At 42.0% G+C, this 16,820-nt stretch overlaps 55 pseudogenes; all 55 read right to left on the reverse strand.

Annotated features, from left to right (window-relative positions):
- Positions 1-106: 106 nt before the first annotated feature.
- On the reverse strand, positions 107-225 carry LOC134594713 (5S ribosomal RNA; annotated as a pseudogene).
- Positions 226-602: 377 nt separating this feature from the next.
- Positions 603-721, reverse strand: LOC134595909 (5S ribosomal RNA; annotated as a pseudogene).
- Positions 722-855: 134 nt separating this feature from the next.
- Positions 856-974, reverse strand: LOC134588181 (5S ribosomal RNA; annotated as a pseudogene).
- Positions 975-1,109: 135 nt separating this feature from the next.
- LOC134596821 (5S ribosomal RNA) lies at positions 1,110-1,228 on the reverse strand (annotated as a pseudogene).
- A 134-nt stretch (positions 1,229-1,362) lies between these two features.
- On the reverse strand, positions 1,363-1,481 carry LOC134594389 (5S ribosomal RNA; annotated as a pseudogene).
- Positions 1,482-1,615: 134 nt separating this feature from the next.
- On the reverse strand, positions 1,616-1,734 carry LOC134598185 (5S ribosomal RNA; annotated as a pseudogene).
- A 134-nt stretch (positions 1,735-1,868) lies between these two features.
- LOC134592593 (5S ribosomal RNA) lies at positions 1,869-1,987 on the reverse strand (annotated as a pseudogene).
- Positions 1,988-2,121: 134 nt separating this feature from the next.
- On the reverse strand, positions 2,122-2,240 carry LOC134588235 (5S ribosomal RNA; annotated as a pseudogene).
- Positions 2,241-2,374: 134 nt separating this feature from the next.
- LOC134597784 (5S ribosomal RNA) lies at positions 2,375-2,493 on the reverse strand (annotated as a pseudogene).
- Positions 2,494-2,870: 377 nt separating this feature from the next.
- Positions 2,871-2,989, reverse strand: LOC134589533 (5S ribosomal RNA; annotated as a pseudogene).
- A 134-nt stretch (positions 2,990-3,123) lies between these two features.
- On the reverse strand, positions 3,124-3,242 carry LOC134594680 (5S ribosomal RNA; annotated as a pseudogene).
- Positions 3,243-3,378: 136 nt separating this feature from the next.
- LOC134598328 (5S ribosomal RNA) lies at positions 3,379-3,497 on the reverse strand (annotated as a pseudogene).
- Positions 3,498-3,631: 134 nt separating this feature from the next.
- Positions 3,632-3,750, reverse strand: LOC134587761 (5S ribosomal RNA; annotated as a pseudogene).
- A 133-nt stretch (positions 3,751-3,883) lies between these two features.
- LOC134597868 (5S ribosomal RNA) lies at positions 3,884-4,002 on the reverse strand (annotated as a pseudogene).
- A 134-nt stretch (positions 4,003-4,136) lies between these two features.
- On the reverse strand, positions 4,137-4,255 carry LOC134597860 (5S ribosomal RNA; annotated as a pseudogene).
- Positions 4,256-4,631: 376 nt separating this feature from the next.
- Positions 4,632-4,750, reverse strand: LOC134594803 (5S ribosomal RNA; annotated as a pseudogene).
- Positions 4,751-4,884: 134 nt separating this feature from the next.
- On the reverse strand, positions 4,885-5,003 carry LOC134594466 (5S ribosomal RNA; annotated as a pseudogene).
- A 134-nt stretch (positions 5,004-5,137) lies between these two features.
- On the reverse strand, positions 5,138-5,256 carry LOC134594467 (5S ribosomal RNA; annotated as a pseudogene).
- A 134-nt stretch (positions 5,257-5,390) lies between these two features.
- LOC134588872 (5S ribosomal RNA) lies at positions 5,391-5,509 on the reverse strand (annotated as a pseudogene).
- Positions 5,510-5,734: 225 nt separating this feature from the next.
- Positions 5,735-5,853, reverse strand: LOC134595672 (5S ribosomal RNA; annotated as a pseudogene).
- Positions 5,854-5,987: 134 nt separating this feature from the next.
- On the reverse strand, positions 5,988-6,106 carry LOC134589026 (5S ribosomal RNA; annotated as a pseudogene).
- A 134-nt stretch (positions 6,107-6,240) lies between these two features.
- On the reverse strand, positions 6,241-6,359 carry LOC134596254 (5S ribosomal RNA; annotated as a pseudogene).
- A 377-nt stretch (positions 6,360-6,736) lies between these two features.
- LOC134596168 (5S ribosomal RNA) lies at positions 6,737-6,855 on the reverse strand (annotated as a pseudogene).
- A 134-nt stretch (positions 6,856-6,989) lies between these two features.
- On the reverse strand, positions 6,990-7,108 carry LOC134592605 (5S ribosomal RNA; annotated as a pseudogene).
- Positions 7,109-7,485: 377 nt separating this feature from the next.
- LOC134598204 (5S ribosomal RNA) lies at positions 7,486-7,604 on the reverse strand (annotated as a pseudogene).
- A 134-nt stretch (positions 7,605-7,738) lies between these two features.
- On the reverse strand, positions 7,739-7,857 carry LOC134595713 (5S ribosomal RNA; annotated as a pseudogene).
- Positions 7,858-7,991: 134 nt separating this feature from the next.
- LOC134594804 (5S ribosomal RNA) lies at positions 7,992-8,110 on the reverse strand (annotated as a pseudogene).
- A 134-nt stretch (positions 8,111-8,244) lies between these two features.
- On the reverse strand, positions 8,245-8,363 carry LOC134596226 (5S ribosomal RNA; annotated as a pseudogene).
- Positions 8,364-8,497: 134 nt separating this feature from the next.
- On the reverse strand, positions 8,498-8,616 carry LOC134588509 (5S ribosomal RNA; annotated as a pseudogene).
- Positions 8,617-8,750: 134 nt separating this feature from the next.
- LOC134596967 (5S ribosomal RNA) lies at positions 8,751-8,869 on the reverse strand (annotated as a pseudogene).
- Positions 8,870-9,003: 134 nt separating this feature from the next.
- LOC134588550 (5S ribosomal RNA) lies at positions 9,004-9,122 on the reverse strand (annotated as a pseudogene).
- A 134-nt stretch (positions 9,123-9,256) lies between these two features.
- On the reverse strand, positions 9,257-9,375 carry LOC134595089 (5S ribosomal RNA; annotated as a pseudogene).
- Positions 9,376-9,509: 134 nt separating this feature from the next.
- LOC134589534 (5S ribosomal RNA) lies at positions 9,510-9,628 on the reverse strand (annotated as a pseudogene).
- Positions 9,629-10,096: 468 nt separating this feature from the next.
- LOC134594805 (5S ribosomal RNA) lies at positions 10,097-10,215 on the reverse strand (annotated as a pseudogene).
- A 377-nt stretch (positions 10,216-10,592) lies between these two features.
- LOC134588345 (5S ribosomal RNA) lies at positions 10,593-10,711 on the reverse strand (annotated as a pseudogene).
- A 134-nt stretch (positions 10,712-10,845) lies between these two features.
- Positions 10,846-10,964, reverse strand: LOC134589099 (5S ribosomal RNA; annotated as a pseudogene).
- A 133-nt stretch (positions 10,965-11,097) lies between these two features.
- On the reverse strand, positions 11,098-11,216 carry LOC134596439 (5S ribosomal RNA; annotated as a pseudogene).
- Positions 11,217-11,350: 134 nt separating this feature from the next.
- On the reverse strand, positions 11,351-11,469 carry LOC134596131 (5S ribosomal RNA; annotated as a pseudogene).
- A 134-nt stretch (positions 11,470-11,603) lies between these two features.
- Positions 11,604-11,722, reverse strand: LOC134595883 (5S ribosomal RNA; annotated as a pseudogene).
- Positions 11,723-11,856: 134 nt separating this feature from the next.
- Positions 11,857-11,975, reverse strand: LOC134587979 (5S ribosomal RNA; annotated as a pseudogene).
- Positions 11,976-12,352: 377 nt separating this feature from the next.
- Positions 12,353-12,471, reverse strand: LOC134587906 (5S ribosomal RNA; annotated as a pseudogene).
- Positions 12,472-12,605: 134 nt separating this feature from the next.
- LOC134596964 (5S ribosomal RNA) lies at positions 12,606-12,724 on the reverse strand (annotated as a pseudogene).
- Positions 12,725-12,858: 134 nt separating this feature from the next.
- Positions 12,859-12,977, reverse strand: LOC134588613 (5S ribosomal RNA; annotated as a pseudogene).
- Positions 12,978-13,111: 134 nt separating this feature from the next.
- On the reverse strand, positions 13,112-13,230 carry LOC134588839 (5S ribosomal RNA; annotated as a pseudogene).
- Positions 13,231-13,364: 134 nt separating this feature from the next.
- Positions 13,365-13,482, reverse strand: LOC134589337 (5S ribosomal RNA; annotated as a pseudogene).
- A 225-nt stretch (positions 13,483-13,707) lies between these two features.
- LOC134597899 (5S ribosomal RNA) lies at positions 13,708-13,826 on the reverse strand (annotated as a pseudogene).
- A 134-nt stretch (positions 13,827-13,960) lies between these two features.
- Positions 13,961-14,079, reverse strand: LOC134588854 (5S ribosomal RNA; annotated as a pseudogene).
- Positions 14,080-14,213: 134 nt separating this feature from the next.
- Positions 14,214-14,332, reverse strand: LOC134589069 (5S ribosomal RNA; annotated as a pseudogene).
- Positions 14,333-14,708: 376 nt separating this feature from the next.
- On the reverse strand, positions 14,709-14,827 carry LOC134588829 (5S ribosomal RNA; annotated as a pseudogene).
- Positions 14,828-14,961: 134 nt separating this feature from the next.
- LOC134596199 (5S ribosomal RNA) lies at positions 14,962-15,080 on the reverse strand (annotated as a pseudogene).
- A 134-nt stretch (positions 15,081-15,214) lies between these two features.
- Positions 15,215-15,333, reverse strand: LOC134589095 (5S ribosomal RNA; annotated as a pseudogene).
- A 478-nt stretch (positions 15,334-15,811) lies between these two features.
- LOC134596506 (5S ribosomal RNA) lies at positions 15,812-15,930 on the reverse strand (annotated as a pseudogene).
- Positions 15,931-16,155: 225 nt separating this feature from the next.
- On the reverse strand, positions 16,156-16,274 carry LOC134588062 (5S ribosomal RNA; annotated as a pseudogene).
- Positions 16,275-16,408: 134 nt separating this feature from the next.
- On the reverse strand, positions 16,409-16,527 carry LOC134588113 (5S ribosomal RNA; annotated as a pseudogene).
- A 134-nt stretch (positions 16,528-16,661) lies between these two features.
- Positions 16,662-16,780, reverse strand: LOC134587697 (5S ribosomal RNA; annotated as a pseudogene).
- Positions 16,781-16,820: the final 40 nt, after the last annotated feature.

Below are 16,820 nucleotides of genomic sequence, written 5' to 3' on the forward strand. Positions count from 1 at the left end.
GTTGGTAGAATATCAAACTCTGGTTGCGACAAAAGACAAGACGCTTCTGGATAGGGAAAAAAGTGGTCTGATTATGACATCATAATGCAAAAAAGAAATAAACAAAAGCTTACTGCACCTGAGGTTCCTAGTTGGTCTCCCATACAAGTACTAACCAGGCCCGAGTCTGGATAGCTTCCGAGATCTGATGAGATCAGGCATTTTCAGACTGGTATGGCCGTAAGTGAAATTAAGAGAATGCGATCTCGCTAATGTTGGTAGAATATCAAACTCTGGTTGCGACAAAAGACAAGACGCTTCTGGATTGGGAAAAAAGTGTTCTGATTATGACATCATAATGCAAAAAAGAAATAAACAAAAGATTACGGCACCTGAGGTTCCTAGTTGGTCTCCCATACAAGTACTAACCAGGCCCGAGTCTGGATGGCTTCCGAGATCTGGCATTTTCAGACTGGTATGGCCGTAAGTGAAATTAAGAGAATGCGATCTCGCTAATGTTGGTAGAATATCAAACTCTGGTTGCGACAAAAGACAAGACGCTTCTGGATAGGGAAAAAAGTGGTCTGATTATGACATCATAATGCAAAAAAGAAATAAACAAAAGCTTACGGCACCTGAGGTTCCTAGTTGGTCTCCCATACAAGTACTAACCAGGCCCGAGTCTGGATAGCTTCCGAGATCTGATGAGATCAGGCATTTTCAGACTGGTATGGCCGTAAGTGAAATTAAGAGAATGCGATCTCGCTAATGTTGGTAGAATATCAAACTCTGGTTGCGACAAAAGACAAGACGCTTCTGGATAGGGAAAAAAGTGTTCTGATTATGACATCATAATGCAAAAAAGAAATAAACAAAAGATTACGGCACCTGAGGTTCCTAGTTGGTCTCCCATACAAGTACTAACCAGGCCCAAGTCTGGAAGGCTTCCGAGATCTGATGAGATCATGCATTTTCAGACTGGTATGGCCGTAAGTGAAATTAAGAGAATGCGATCTCGCTAATGTTGGTAGAATATCAAACTCTGGTTGCGACAAAAGACAAGACGCTTCTGGATAGGGAAAAAAAGTGGTCTGATTATGACATCATAATGCAAAAAAGAAATAAACAAAAGCTTACGGCACCTGAGGTTCCTAGTTGTTCTCCCATACAAGTACTAACCAGGCCCGAGTCTGGATAGCTTCCGAGATCTTATGAGATCAGGCATTTTCAGACCGGTATGGCCGTAAGTGAAATTAAGAGAATGCGATCTCGCTAATGTTGGTAGAATATCAAACTCTGGTTGCGACAAAAGACAAGACGCTTCTGGATAGGGAAAAAAGTGGTCTGATTATGACATCATAATGCAAAAAAGAAATAAACAAAAGCTTACAGCACCTGAGGTTCCTAGTTGGTCTCCCATACAAGTACTAACCAGGCCCGAGTCTGGATGGCTTCCGAGATCTGACGAGATCAGGCATTTTCAGACTGGTATGGCCGTAAGTGAAATTAAGAGAATTCGATCTCGCTAATGTTGGTAGAATATCAAACTCTGGTTGCGACAAAAGACAAGACGCTTCTGGATAGGGAAAAAAGTGGTCTGATTATGACATCATAATGCAAAAAAGAAATAAACAAAAGCTTACTGCACCTGAGGTTCCTAGTTGGTCTCCCATACAAGTACTAACCAGGCCCGAGTCTGGATGGCTTCCGAGATCTGACGAGATCAGGCATTTTCAGACTAGTATGGCCGTAAGTGAAATTTAGAGAATGCGATCTCGCTAATGTTGGTAGAATATCAAACTCTGGTTGCGACAAAAGACAAGATGCTTCTGGATAGGGAAAAAAGTGGTCTGATTATGACATCATAATGCAAAAAAGAAATAAACATAAGCTTACGGCACCTGAGGTTCCTAGTTGGTCTCCCATACAAGTACTAACCAGGCCCGAGTCTGGATGGCTTCCGAGATCTGACGAGATCAGGCATTTTCAGACTGGTATGGCCGTAAGTGAAATTAAGAAAATGCGATCTCGCTAATGTTGGTAGAATATCAAACTCTGGTTGCGACAAAAGACAAGACGCTTCTGGATAGGGAAAAAAGTGGTCTGATTATGACATCATAATGCAAAAAAGAAATAAACAAAAGCTTACGGCACCTGAGGTTCCTAGTTGGTCTCCCATACAAGTACTAACCATACCCGAGTCTGGATGGCTTCCGAGATCTGACGAGATCAGGCATTTTCAGACTGGTATGGCCGTAAATGAAATTAAAAGAATGCGATCTCGCTAATGTTGGTAGAATATCAAACTCTGGTTGCGACAAAAGACAAGATGCTTCTGGATAGGGAAAAAAGTGGTCTGATTATGACATCATAATGCAAAAAACAAATAAACAAAAGCTTACGGCACCTGAGGTTCCTAGTTGGTCTCCCATACAAGTACTAACCAGGCCCGAGTCTGGAAGGCTTCCGAGACCTGATGAGATCAGGCATTTTCAGACTGGTATGGCCGTAAGTGAAATTAAGAGAATGCGATCTCGCTAATGTTGGTAGAATATCAAACTCTGGTTGCGACAAAAGACAAGACGCTTCTGGATAGGGAAAAAAGTGGTCTGATTATGACATCATAATGCAAAAAAGAAATAAACAAAAGCTTACGGCACCTGAGGTTCCTAGTTGGTCTCCCATACAAGTACTAACCAGGCCCGAGTCTGGATGGCTTCCGAGATCTGGCATTTTCATACTGGTATGGCCGTAAGTGAAATTAAAAGAATGCGATCTCGCTAATGTTGGTAGAATATCAAACTCTGGTTGCGACAAAAGACAAGACGCTTCTGGATAGGGAAAAAAGTGGTCTGATTATGACATCATAATGCAAAAAAGAAATAAACAAAAGCTTACGGCACCTGAGGTTCCTAGTTGGTCTCCCATACAAGTACTAACCAGGCCCGAGTCTGGATAGCTTCCGAAATCTGATGAGATCAGGCATTTTCAGACTGGTATGGCCGTAAGTGAAATTAAGAGAATGCGATCTCGCTAATGTTGGTAGAATATCAAACTCTGGTTGCGACAAAAGACAAGACGCTTCTGGATAGGGAAAAAAGTGTTCTGATTATGACATCATAATGCAAAAAAGAAATAAACAAAAGCTTACGGCACCTGAGGTTCCTAGTTGGTCTCCCATACAAGTACTAACCAGGCCCGAGTCTGGATGGCTTCAGAGATCTGACGAGATCAGGCATTTTCAGACTGGTATGGCCGTAAGTGAAGTTAAGAGAATGCGATCTCGTTAATGTTGGTAGAATATCAAACTCTGGTTGCGACAAAAGACAAGACGCTTCTGGATAGGGAAAAAAGTGGTCTGATTATGACATCATAATGCAAAAAAAAGAAATAAACAAAAGCTTACGGCACCTGAGGTTCCTAGTTGGTCTCCCATACAAGTACTAACCAGGCCTGAGTCTGGATGGCTTCCAAGATCTGACGAGATCAGGCATTTTCAGACTGGTATGGCCGTAAGTGAAATTAAGAGAATGCGATCTCGCTAATGTTGGTAGAATATCAAACTCTGGTTGCGACAAAAGACAAGACGCTTCTGGATAGGGAAAAAAGTGGTCTGATTATGACATCATAATGCAAAAAAGAAATAAACAAAAGCTTACGGCACCTGAGGTTCCTAGTTGGTCTCCCATACAAGTACTAACCAGGCCCGAGTCTGGAAGGCTTCCGAGATCTGACGAGATCAGGCATTTTCGGACTGGTATGGCCGTAAGTGAAGTTAAGAGAATGCGATCTGCTAATGTTGGTAGATTATCAAACTCTGGTTGCGACAAAAGACAAGACGCTTCTGGATAGGGAAAAAAGTGCTCTGATTATGACATCATAATGCAAAAAATAAATAAACAAAAGCTTACGGCACCTGAGGTTTCTAGTTGGTCTCCCATACAAGTACTAACCAGGACCAAGTCTGGATGGCTTCCGAGATCTGACGAGATCAGGCATTTTCAGACTGGTATGGCCGTAAGTGAAATTAAGAGAATGCGATCTCGCTAATGTTGGTAGAATATCAAACTCTGGTTGCGACAAAAGACAAGACGCTTCTGGATTGGGAAAAAAGTGGTCTGATTATGACATCATAATGCAAAAAAGAAATAAACAAAAGCTTACGGCAACTGAGGTTCCTAGTTGGTCTCCCATACAAGTACTAACCAGGCCCGAGTCTGGATGGCTTCCGAGATCTGACGAGATCAGGCATTTTCAGACTGGTATGACCGTAAGTGAAACTAAGAGAATGCGATCTCGCTAATGTTGGTAGAATATCAAACTCTGGTTGCGACAAAAGACAAGACGCTTCTGGATTGGGAAAAAAGTGGTCTGATTATGACATCATAATGCAAAAAAGAAATAAACAAAAGCTTACGGCACCTGAGGTTCCTAGTTGGTCTCCCATACAAGTACTAACCAGACCCGAGTCTGGATGGCTTCCGAGATCTGGCATTTTCAGACTGGTATGGCCGTAAGTGAAATTAAGAGAATGCGATCTCGCTAATGTTGGTAGAATATCAAACTCTGGTTGCGACAAAAGACAAGACGCTTCTGGATAGGAAAAAAGTGGTCTGATTATGACATCATAATGCAAAAAAGAAATAAACAAAAGCTTACGGCACCTGAGGTTCCTAGTTGGTGTCCCATACAAGTACTAACCAGGCCCGAGTCTGGATTGCTTCCGAGATCTGATGAGATCAGGCATTTTCAGACTGGTATGGCCGTAAGTGAAATTAAGAGAATGCGATCTCGCTAATGTTGGTAGAATATCAAACTCTGGTTGCGACAAAAGTCAAGACGCTTCTGGATAGGGAAAAAAGTAGTCTGATTATGAAATCATAATGCAAAAAAGAAATAAACAAAAGCTTACGGCACCTGAGGTTCCTAGTTGGTCTCCCATACAAGTACTAACCAGGCCCGAGTCTGCATGGCTTCCGAGATCTGACGAGATCAGTCATTTTCAGACTGGTATGGCCGTAAGTGAAATAAAGAGAATGCGATCTCGCTAATGTTGGTAGAATATCAAACTCTGGTTGCAACAAAAGACAAGACGCTTCTGGATAGGGAAAAAAGTGGTCTGATTATGAAATCATAATGCAAAAAAGAAATAAACAAAAGCTTACGGCACCTGAGGTTCCTAGTTGGTCTCCCATACAAGTACTAACCAGGCCCGAGTCTGCATGGCTTCCGAGATCTGACGAGATCAGTCATTTTCAGACTGGTATGGCCGTAAGTGAAATAAAGAGAATGCGATCTCGCTAATGTTGGTAGAATATCAAACTCTGGTTGCGACAAAAGACAAGACGCTTCTGGATAGGGAAAAAAGTGGTCTGATTATGACATCATAATGCAAAAAAGAAATACACAAAAGCTTACGGCACCTGAGGTTCCTAGTTGGTCTCCCATACAAGTACTAACCGGGCCCGAGTCTGGATGGCTTCCGAGATCTGATGAGATCAGGCATTTTCAGACTGGTATGGCCGTAAGTGAAATTAAGAGAATGCGATCTCGCTAATGTTGGTAGAATATCAAACTCTGGTTGCGACAAAAGACAAGACGCTTCTGGATAGGAAAAAAAGTGGTCTGATTATGACATCATAATGCAAAAAAGAAATAAACAAAAGCTTACGGCACCTGAGGTTCCTAGTTGGTCTCCCATAGGGAAAAAAGTGGTCTGATTATGACATCATAATGCAAAAAAGAAATAAACAAAAGCTTACGGCACCTGAGGTTCCTAGTTGGTCTCCCATACAAGTACTAACCAGGCCCAAGTCTGGATGGCTTCCGAGATCTGACAAGATCAGGCATTTTCAGACTGGTATGGCCGTAAGTGAAATTATGAGAATGCAATCTCGTTAATGTTGGTAGAATATCAAACTCTGGTTGCGACAAAAGACAAGACGCTTCTGGATAGGGAAAAAAGTGGTCTGATTATGACATCATAATGCAAAAAAGAAATAAACAAAAGCTTAAGGCACCTGAGGTTCCTAGTTGGTCTCCCATACAAGTACTAACCAGACCCGAGTCTGGATGGCTTCCAAGATCTGACGAGATCAGGCATTTTCAGACTGGTATGGCCGTAAATGAAATTAAAAGAATGCGATCTCGCTAATGTTGGTAGAATATCAAACTCTGGTTGCGACAAAAGACAAGATGCTTCTGGATAGGGAAAAAAGTGGTCTGATTATGACATCATAATGCAAAAAACAAATAAACAAAAGCTTACGGCACCTGAGGTTCCTAGTTGGTCTCCCATACAAGTACTAACCAGGCCCGAGTCTGGAAGGCTTCCGAGATCTGATGAGATCAGGCATTTTCAGACTGGTATGGCCGTAAGTGAAATTAAGAGAATGCGATCTCGCTAATGTTGGTAGAATATCAAACTCTGGTTGCGACAAAAGACAAGACGCTTCTGGATAGGGAAAAAAGTGGTCTGATTATGACATCATAATGCAAAAAAGAAATAAACAAAAGCTTACGGCACCTGAGGTTCCTAGTTGGTCTCCCATACAAGTACTAACCAGGCCCGAGTCTGGATGGCTTCCGAGATCTGGCATTTTCAGACTGGTATGGCCGTAAGTGAAATTAAGAGAATGCGATCTCGCTAATGTTGGTAGAATATCAAACTCTGGTTGCGACAAAAGACAAGACGCTTCTGGATAGGGAAAAAAGTGGTCTGATTATGACATCATAATGCAAAAAAGAAATAAACAAAAGCTTACGGCACCTGAGGTTCCTAGTTGGTATCCCATACAAGTACTAACCAGGCCCGAGTCTGGATAGCTTCCGAAATCTGATGAGATCAGGCATTTTCAGACTGGTATGGCCGTAAATGAAATTAAGAGAATGCGATCTCGCTAATGTTGGTAGAATATCAAACTCTGGTTGCGACAAAAGACAAGACGCTTCTGGATAGGGAAAAAAGTGTTCTGATTATGACATCATAATGCAAAAAAGAAATAAACAAAAGCTTACGGCACCTGAGGTTCCTAGTTGGTCTCCCATACAAGTACTAACCAGGCCCGAGTCTGGATGGCTTCCGAGATCTGACGAGATCAGGCATTTTCAGACTGGTATGGCCGTAAGTGAAGTTAAGAGAATGCGATCTCGTTAATGTTGGTAGAATATCAAACTCTGGTTGCGACAAAAGACAAGACGCTTCTGGATAGGGAAAAAAGTGGTCTGATTATGACATCATAATGCAAAAAATAAATAAACAAAAGCTTACGGCACCTGAGGTTTCTAGTTGGTCTCCCATACAAGTACTAACCAGGACCGAGTCTGGATGGCTTCCGAGATCTGGCATTTTCAGACTGGTATGGCCGTAATTGAAATTAAGAGAATGCGATCTCGCTAATGTTGGTAGAATATCAAACTCTGGTTGCGACAAAAGACAAGACGCTTCTGGATTGGGAAAAAAGTGGTCTGATTAGGACATCATAATGCAAAAAAGAAATAAACAAAAGCTTACGGCACCTGAGGTTCCTAGTTGGTCTCCCATACAAGTACTAACCAGGCCCGAGTCTGGATGGCTTTCGAGATCTGACGAGATCAGGCATTTTCAGACTGGTATGTCCGTAAGTGAAATTAAGAGAATGCGATCTCGCTAATGTTGGTAGAATATCAAACTCTGGTTGCGACAAAAGACAAGACGCTTCTGGATAGGGAAAAAAGTGGTCTGATTATGACATCATAATGCAAAAAAGAAATAAACAAAAGCTTACGGCACCTGAGGTTCCTAGTTGGTGTCCCATACAAGTACTAACCAGGCCCGAGTCTGGATTGCTTCCGAGATCTGATGAGATCAGGCATTTTCAGACTGGTATGGCCATAAGTGAAATTAAGAGAATGCGATCTCGCTAATGTTGGTAGAATATCAAACTCTGGTTGCGACAAAAGACAAGACGCTTCTGGATAGGGAAAAAAGTGGTCTGATTATGACATCATAATGCAAAAAAGAAATAAACAAAAGCTTACGGCACCTGAGGTTCCTAGTTGGTGTCCCATACAAGTACTAACCAGGCCCGAGTCTGGATTGCTTCCGAGATCTGATGAGATCAGGCATTTTCAGACTGGTATGGCCGTAAGTGAAATTAAGAGAATGCGATCTCGCTAATGTTGGTAGAATATCAAACTCTGGTTGCGACAAAAGACAAGACGCTTCTGGATAGGGAAAAAAGTGGTCTGATTATGACATCATAATGCAAAAAAGAAATAAACAAAAGCTTACGGCACCTGAGGTTCCTAGTTGGTCTCCCATACAAGTACTAACCAGGCCCGAGTCTGGATGGCTTCCGAGATCTGACGAGATCAGGCATTTTTAGACTGGTATGGCCGTAAGTGAAATTAAGAGAATGCGATCTCGCTAATGTTGGTAGAATATCAAACTCTGGTTGCGACAAAAGACAAGACGCTTCTGGATAGGGAAAAAAGTGGTCTGATTATGACATCATAATGCAAAAAAGAAATAAACAAAAGCTTACGGCACCTGAGGTTCCTAGTTGGTCTCCTATACAAGTACTAACCAGGCCCGAGTCTGCATGGCTTCCGAGATCTGACGAGATCAGTCATTTTCAGACTTGTATGGCCGTAAGTGAAATTAAGAGAATGCGATCTCGCTAATGTTGGTAGAATATCAAACTCTGGTTGCGACAAAAGACAAGACGCTTCTGCATAGGGAAAAAAGTGGTCTGATTATGACATCATAATGCAAAAAAGAAATAAACAAAAGCTTACGGCACCTGAGGTTCCTAGTTGGTCTCCCATACAAGTACTAACCAGGCCCGAGTCTGGATTGCTTCCGAGATCTGATGAGATCAGGCATTTTCAGACTGGTATGGCCGTAAGTGAAATTAAGAGAATGCGATCTCGCTAATGTTGGTAGAATATCAAACTCTGGTTGCGACAAAAGACAAGACGCTTCTGGATAGGGAAAAAAGTGGTCTGATTATGACATCATAATGCAAAAAAGAAATAAACAAAAGCTTACGGCACCTGTGGTTCCTAGTTGGTCTCCTATACAAGTACTAACCATGCCCGAGTCTGCATGGCTTCCGAGATCTGACGAGATCAGTCATTTTCAGACTGGTATGGCCGTAAGTGAAATTAAGAGAATGCGATCTCGCTAATGTTGGTAGAATATCAAACTCTGGTTGCGACAAAAGACAAGATGCTTCTGCATAGGGAAAAAAGTGGTCTGATTATGACATCATAATGCAAAAAAGAAATAAACAAAAGCTTACGGCACCTGAGGTTCCTAGTTAGTCTCCCATACAAGTACTAACCAGGCCCGAGTCTGGATGGCTTCCGAGATCTGATGAGATCAGGCATTTTCAGACTGGTATGGCCGTAAGTGAAATTAAGAGAATGCGATCTCGCTAATGTTGGTAGAATATCAAACTCTGGTTGCGACAAAAGACAAGACGCTTCTGGATAGGGAAAAAAGTGGTCTGATTATGACATCATAATGCAAAAAAGAAATAAACAAAAGCTTACGGCACCTGAGGTTCCTAGTTGGTCTCCCATACAAGTACTAACCGGGCCCGAGTCTGGATAGCTTCCGAGATCTGATGAGATCAGGCATTTTCAGACTGGTATGGCCGTAAGTGAAATTAAGAGAATGCGATCTCGCTAATGTTGGTAGAATATCAAACTCTGGTTGCGACAAAAGACAAGACGCTTCTGGATAGGAAAAAAAGTGGTCTGATTATGACATCATAATGCAAAAAAGAAATAAACAAAAGCTTACGACACCTGAGGTTCCTAGTTGGTCTCCCATAGGGAAAAAAGTGGTCTGATTATGACATCATAATGCAAAAAAGAAATAAACAAAAGCTTACGGCACCTGAGGTTCCTAGTTGGTCTCCCATACAAGTACTAACCAGACCCGAGTCTGGATGGCTTCCGAGATCTGGCATTTTCAGACTGGTATGGCCGTAAGTGAAATTAAGAGAATGCGATCTCGCTAATGTTGGTAGAATATCAAACTCTGGTTGCGACAAAAGACAAGACGCTTCTGGATAGGGAAAAAAGTGGTCTGATTATGACATCATAATGCAAAAAAGAAATAAACAAAAGCTTACGGCACCTGAGGTTCCTAGTTGGTGTCCCATACAAGTACTAACCAGGCCCGAGTCTGGATTGCTTCCGAGATCTGATGAGATCAGGCATTTTCAGACTGGTATGGCCGTAAGTGAAACTAAGAGAATGCGATCTCGCTAATGTTGGTAGAATATCAAACTCTGGTTGCGACAAAAGACAAGACGCTTCTGGATTGGGAAAAAAGTGGTCTGATTATGACATCATAATGCAAAAAAGAAATAAACAAAAGCTTACGGCACCTGAGGTTCCTAGTTGGTCTCCCATACAAGTACTAACCAGACCCGAGTCTGGATGGCTTCCGAGATCTGGCATTTTCAGACTGGTATGGCCGTAAGTGAAATTAAGAGAATGCGATCTCGCTAATGTTGGTAGAATATCAAACTCTGGTTGCGACAAAAGACAAGACGCTTCTGGATAGGGAAAAAAGTGGTCTGATTATGACATCATAATGCAAAAAAGAAATAAACAAAAGCTTACGGCACCTGAGGTTCCTAGTTGGTGTCCCATACAAGTACTAACCAGGCCCGAGTCTGGATGGCTTCCAAGATCTGACAAGATCAGGCATTTTCAGACTGGTATGGCCGTAAGTGAAATTAAGAGAATTCGATCTCGCTAATGTTGGTAGAATATCAAACTCTGGTTGCGACAAAAGACAAGACGCTTCTGGATAGGGAAAAAAGTGGTCTGATTATGACATCATAATGCAAAAAAGAAATAAACAAAAGCTTACGGCACCTGAGGTTCCTTGTTGGTCTCCCATACAAGTACTAACCAGGCCCAAGTCTGGATGGCTTCCGAGATCTGATGAGATCAGGCATTTTCAGACTGGCATGCCCGAAGGGAAATTAAGAGTATGCGATCTCGCTAATGTTGGTAGAATATCAAACTCTGGTTGCGACAAAAGACAAGACGCTTCTGGATAGGGAAAAAAGTGGTCTGATTATGACATCATAATGCAAAAAAGAAATAAACAAAAGCTTACGGCACCTGAGGTTCCTAGTTGGTCTCCCATACAAGTACTAACCAGGCCCGAGTCTGGATGGCTTCCGAGATCTGACAAGATCAGGCATTTTCAGACTGGTATGGCCGTAAGTGAAATTAAGAGAATTCGATCTCGCTAATGTTGGTAGAATATCAAACTCTGGTTGCGACAAAAGACAAGACGCTTCTGGATAGGGAAAAAAGTGGTCTGATTATGACATCATAATGCAAAAAAGAAATAAACAAAAGCTTACGGCACCTGAGGTTCCTAGTTGGTCTCCCATACAAGTACTAACCAGGCCCGAGTCTGGATGGCTTCCGAGATCTGACGAGATCAGGCATTTTCAGACAAGTATGGCCGTAAGTGAAATTAAGAGAATGCGATCTCGCTAATGTTGGTAGAATATAAAACTCTGGTTGCGACAAAAGACAAGATGCTTCTGGATAGGGAAAAAAGTGGTCTGATTATGACATCATAATGCAAAAAAGAAATAAACATAAGCTTACGGCACCTGAGGTTCCTAGTTGGTCTCCCATACAAGTACTAACCAGACCCGAGTCTGGATGGCTTCCGAGATCTGACGAGATCAGGCATTTTCAGACTGGTATGGCCGTAAGTGAAATTAAAAGAATGCGATCTCGCTAATGTTGGTAGAATATCAAACTCTGGTTGCGACAAAAGACAAGATGCTTCTGGATAGGGAAAAAAGTGGTCTGATTATGACATCATAATGCAAAAAACAAATAAACAAAAGCTTACGGCACCTGAGGTTCCTAGTTGGTCTCCCATACAAGTACTAACCAGGCCCGAGTCTGGAAGGCTTCCGAGATCTGATGAGATCAGGCATTTTCAGACTGGTATGGGCGTAAGTGAAATTAAGAGAATGCGATCTCGCTAATGTTGCTAGAATATCAAACTCTGGTTGCGACAAAAGACAAGACGCTTCTGGATAGGGAAAAAAGTGGTCTGATTATGACATCATAATTCAAAAAAGAAATAAACAAAAGCTTACGGCACCTGAGGTTCCTAGTTGGTCTCCCATACAAGTACTAACCAGGCCCGAGTCTGGATGGCTTCCGAGATCTGGCATTTTCAGACTGGTATGGCCGTAAGTGAAATTAAGAGAATGCGATCTCGCTAATGTTGGTAGAATATCAAACTCTGGTTGCGACAAAAGACAAGACGCTTCTGGATAGGGAAAAAAGTGGTCTGATTATGACATCATAATGCAAAAAAGAAATAAACAAAAGCTTTCTGCACCTGAGGTTCCTAGTTGGTCTCCCATACAAGTACTAACCAGGCCCGAGTCTGGATAGCTTCCGAGATCTGAAGAGATCAGGCATTTTCAGACTGGTATGGCCGTAAGTGAAATTAAGAGAATGCGATCTCGCTAATGTTGGTAGAATATCAAACTCTGGTTGCGACAAAAGACAAGACGCTTCTGGATAGGGAAAAAAGTGTTCTGATTATGACATCATAATGCAAAAAAGAAATAAACAAAAGCTTACTGCACCTGAGGTTCCTAGTTGGTCTCCCATACAAGTACTAACCAGGCCCGAGTCTGGATGGCTTCCGAGATCTGACGAGATCAGGCATTTTCAGACTGGTATGGCCGTAAGTGAAATTAAGAGAATTCGATCTCGCTAATGTTGGTAGAATATCAAACTCTGGTTGCGACAAAAGACAAGACGCTTCTGGATAGGGAAAAAAGTGGTCTGATTATGACATCATAATGCAAAAAAGAAATAAACAAAAGCTTACGACACCTGAGGTTCCTAGTTGGTCTCCCATACAAGTACTAACCAGGCCCGAGCCTGGATGGCTTCCGAAATCTGACGAGATCAGGAATTTTCAGACTAGTATGGCCATAAGTGAAATTAAGAGAATGCGATCTCGCTAATGTTGGTAGAATATCAAACTCTGGTTGCGACAAAAGACAAGATGCTTCTGGATAGGGAAAAAAGTGGTCTGATTATGACATCATAATGCAAAAAAGAAATAAACATAAGCTTACGGCACCTGAGGTTCCTAGTTGGTCTCCCATACAAGTACTAACGAGGCCCGAGTCTGGATGGCTTCCGAGATCTGACGAGATCAGGCATTTTCAGACTTGTATGGCCGTAAGTGAAATTAAGAGAATGCGATCTCGCTAATGTTGGTAGAATATCAAACTCTGGTTGCGACAAAAGACAAGACGCTTCTGGATAGGGAAAAAAGTGGTCTGATTATGACATCATAATGCAAAAAAGAAATAAACAAAAGCTTACGGCACCTGAGGTTCCTAGTTGGTCTCCCATACAAGTACTAACCAGACCGAGTCTGGATGGCTTCCGAGATCTGACGAGATCAGGCATTTTCAGACTGGTATTGCCGTAACTGAAATTAAGAGAATGCGATCTCGCTAATGTTGGTAGAATATCAAACTCTGGTTGCGACAAAAGACAAGACGCTTCTGGATAGGGAAAAAAGTGGTCTGATTATGACATCATAATGCAAAGAAGAAATAAACAAAAGCTTACAGCACCTGAGGTTCCTAGTTGGTCTCCCATAGGGAAAAAAGTGGTCTGATAATGACATCATAATGCAAAAAAGAAATAAACGAATGCTTATGGCACCTGAGGTTCCTAGTTGGTCTCCCATACAAATACTAACCAGGCCCAAGTCTGGATGGCTTCCGAGATCTGACGAGATCAGGCATTTTCAGACTGGTATGGCCGTAAGTGAAATTAAGGGAATGTGATCTCGTTAATGTTGGTAGAATATCAAACTCTGGTTGCGACAAAAGACAAGATGCTTATGAATAGGGAAAAAAGTGGTCTGATTATGACATCATAATGCAAAAAAGAAATAAACAAAAGCTTAGGGCACCTGAGGTTCCTAGTTGGTCTCCCATACAAGTACTAACCAGACCCGAGTCTGGATGGCTTCCGAGATCTGACGAGATCAGGCATTTTCAGACTGGTATGGCCGTAATTGAAATTAAGAGAATGCGATCTCGCTAATGTTGGTAGAATATCAAACTCTGGTTGCGACAAAAGACAAGATGCTTCTGGATAGGGAAAAAAGTGGTCTGATTATGACATCATAATGCAAAAAACAAATAAACAAAAGCTTACGGCACCTGAGGTTCCTAGTTGGTCTCCCATACAAGTACTAACCAGGCCAGAGTCTCAAAGGCTTCCGAGATCTGATGAGATCAGGCATTTTCAGACTGGTATGGCCGTAAGTGAAATTAAGAGAATGCGATCTCGCTAATGTTGGTAGAATATCAAACTCTGGTTGCGACAAAAGACAAGACGCTTCTGGATAGGGAAAAAAGTGGTCTGATTATGACATCATAATGCAAAAAAGAAATAAACAAAAGCTTACGGCACCTGAGGTTCCTAGTTGGTCTCCCATACAAGTACTAACCAGGCCCGAGTCTGGATGGCTTCCGAGAACTGGCATTTTCAGACTGGTATGGCCGTAAGTGAAATTAAGAGAATGCGATCTCGCTAATGTTGGTAGAATATCAAACTCTGGTTGCGACAAAAGACAAGACGCTTCTGGATAGGGAAAAAAGTGGTCTGATTATGACATCATAATGCAAAAAGAAATAAACAAAAGCTTACGGCACCTGAGGTTCCTAGTTGGTCTCCCATACAAGTACTAACCAGACCCGAGTCTGGATGGCTTCCGAGATCTGACGAGATCAGGCATTTTCAGACTGGTATGTCTGTAAGTGAAAGTAAGAGAATGCGATCTCGCTAATGTTGGTAGAATATCAAACTCTGGTTGCGACAAAAGACAAGACGCTTCTGGATAGGGAAAAAAGTGGTCTGATTATGACATCATAATGCAAAAAAGAAATAAACAAAAGCTTACGGCACCTGAGGTTCCTAGTTGGTCTCCCATACAAGTACTAACCAGGCCCGAGTCTGGATGGCTTCCGAGATCTGATGAGATCAGGCATTTTCAGACTGGTATGGCCGTAAGTGAAATTAAGAGAATGCGATCTCGCTAATGTTGGTAGAATATCAAACTCTGGTTGCGACAAAAGACAAGACGCTTCTGGATAGGGAAAAAAGTGGTCTGATTATGACATCATATTGCAAAAAAGAAATAAACAAAAGCTTACGGCACCTGAGGTTCCTAGTTGGTCTCCCATACAAGTACTAACCGGGCCCGAGTCTGGATTGCTTCCGAGATCTGATGAGATCAGGCATTTTCAGACTGGTATGGCCGTAAGTGAAATTAAGTGAATGCGATCTCGCTAATGTTGGTAGAATATCAAACTCTGGTTGCGACAAAAGACAAGACGCTTCTGGATAGGGAAAAAAGTGGTCTGATTATGACATCATAATGCAAACAAGAAATAAACAAAAGCTTACGGCACCTGAGGTTCCTAGTTGGTCTCCCATAGGGAAAAAAGTGGTCTGATTATGACATCATAATGCAAAAAAGAAATAAACAAAAGCTTACGGCACCTGAGGTTCCTAGTTGGTCTCTCATAAAAGTACTAACCAGGCACGAGTCTGGATGGCTTTCAAGATCTGACGAGATCAGGCATTTTCAGACAGGTATGGCCATAAGTGAAATTAAGAGAATGCGATCTCGCTAATGTTGGTAGAATATCAAACTCTGGTTGCGACAAAAGACAAGACGCTTCTGGATAGGGAAAAAAGTGGTCTGATTATGACATCATAATGCAAAAAAGAAATAAACAAAAGCTTACGGCACCTGAGGTTCCTAGTTGGTCTCCCATACAAGTACTAACCAGGCCCGAGTCTGGATTGCTTCCGAGATCTGACAAGATCAGGCATTTTCAGACTGGTATGGCCGTAAGTGAAATTAAGAGAATGCGATCTCGCTAATGTTGGTAGAATATCAAACTCTGGTTGCGACAAAAGACAAGACGCTTCTGGATAGGGAAAAAAGTGGTCTGATTATGACATCATAATGCAAACAAGAAATAAACAAAAGCTTACGGCACCTGAGGTTCCTAGTTGGTCTCCCATAGGGAAAAAAGTGGTCTGATTATGACATCATAATGCAAAAAAGAAATAAACAAAAGCTTACGGCACCTGAGGTTCCTAGTTGGTCTCTCATACAAGTACTAACCAGGCCCGAGTCTGGATGGCTTTCGAGATCTGACGAGATCAGGCATTTTCAGACAGGTATGGCCGTAAGTGAAATTAAGAGAATGCGATCTCGCTAATGTTGGTAGAATATCAAACTCTGGTTGCGACAAAAGACAAGACGCTTCTGGATAGGGAAAAAAGTGGTCTGATTATGACATCATAATGCAAAAAAGAAATAAACAAAAGCTTACGGCACCTGAGGTTCCTAGTTGGTCTCTCATACAAGTACTAACCAGGCCCGAGTCTGGATGGCTTTCGAGATCTGACGAGATCAGGCATTTTCAGACTGGTATGGCCGTAAGGGAAATTAAGAGAATGCGATCTCGCTAATGTTGGTAGAATATCAAACTCTGGTTGCAACAAAAGACAAGACGCTTCTGGATAGGGAAAAAAGTGGTCTGATTATGACATCATAATGCAAAAAAGAAATAAACAAAAGCTTACGGCACCTGAGGTTCCTAGTTGGTCTCCCATACAAGTACTAACCAGGCCCGAGTCTGGATTGCTTCCGAGATCTGACAAAATCAGGCATTTTCAGACTGGTATGGCCGTAAGGGAAATTAAGAGAATGCGATCTCGCTAATGTTGGTAGAATA

This window comes from Pelobates fuscus, chromosome 2 (genome assembly GCF_036172605.1).
Source record: "Pelobates fuscus isolate aPelFus1 chromosome 2, aPelFus1.pri, whole genome shotgun sequence".
Lineage (NCBI taxonomy): Eukaryota > Metazoa > Chordata > Amphibia > Anura > Pelobatidae > Pelobates > Pelobates fuscus.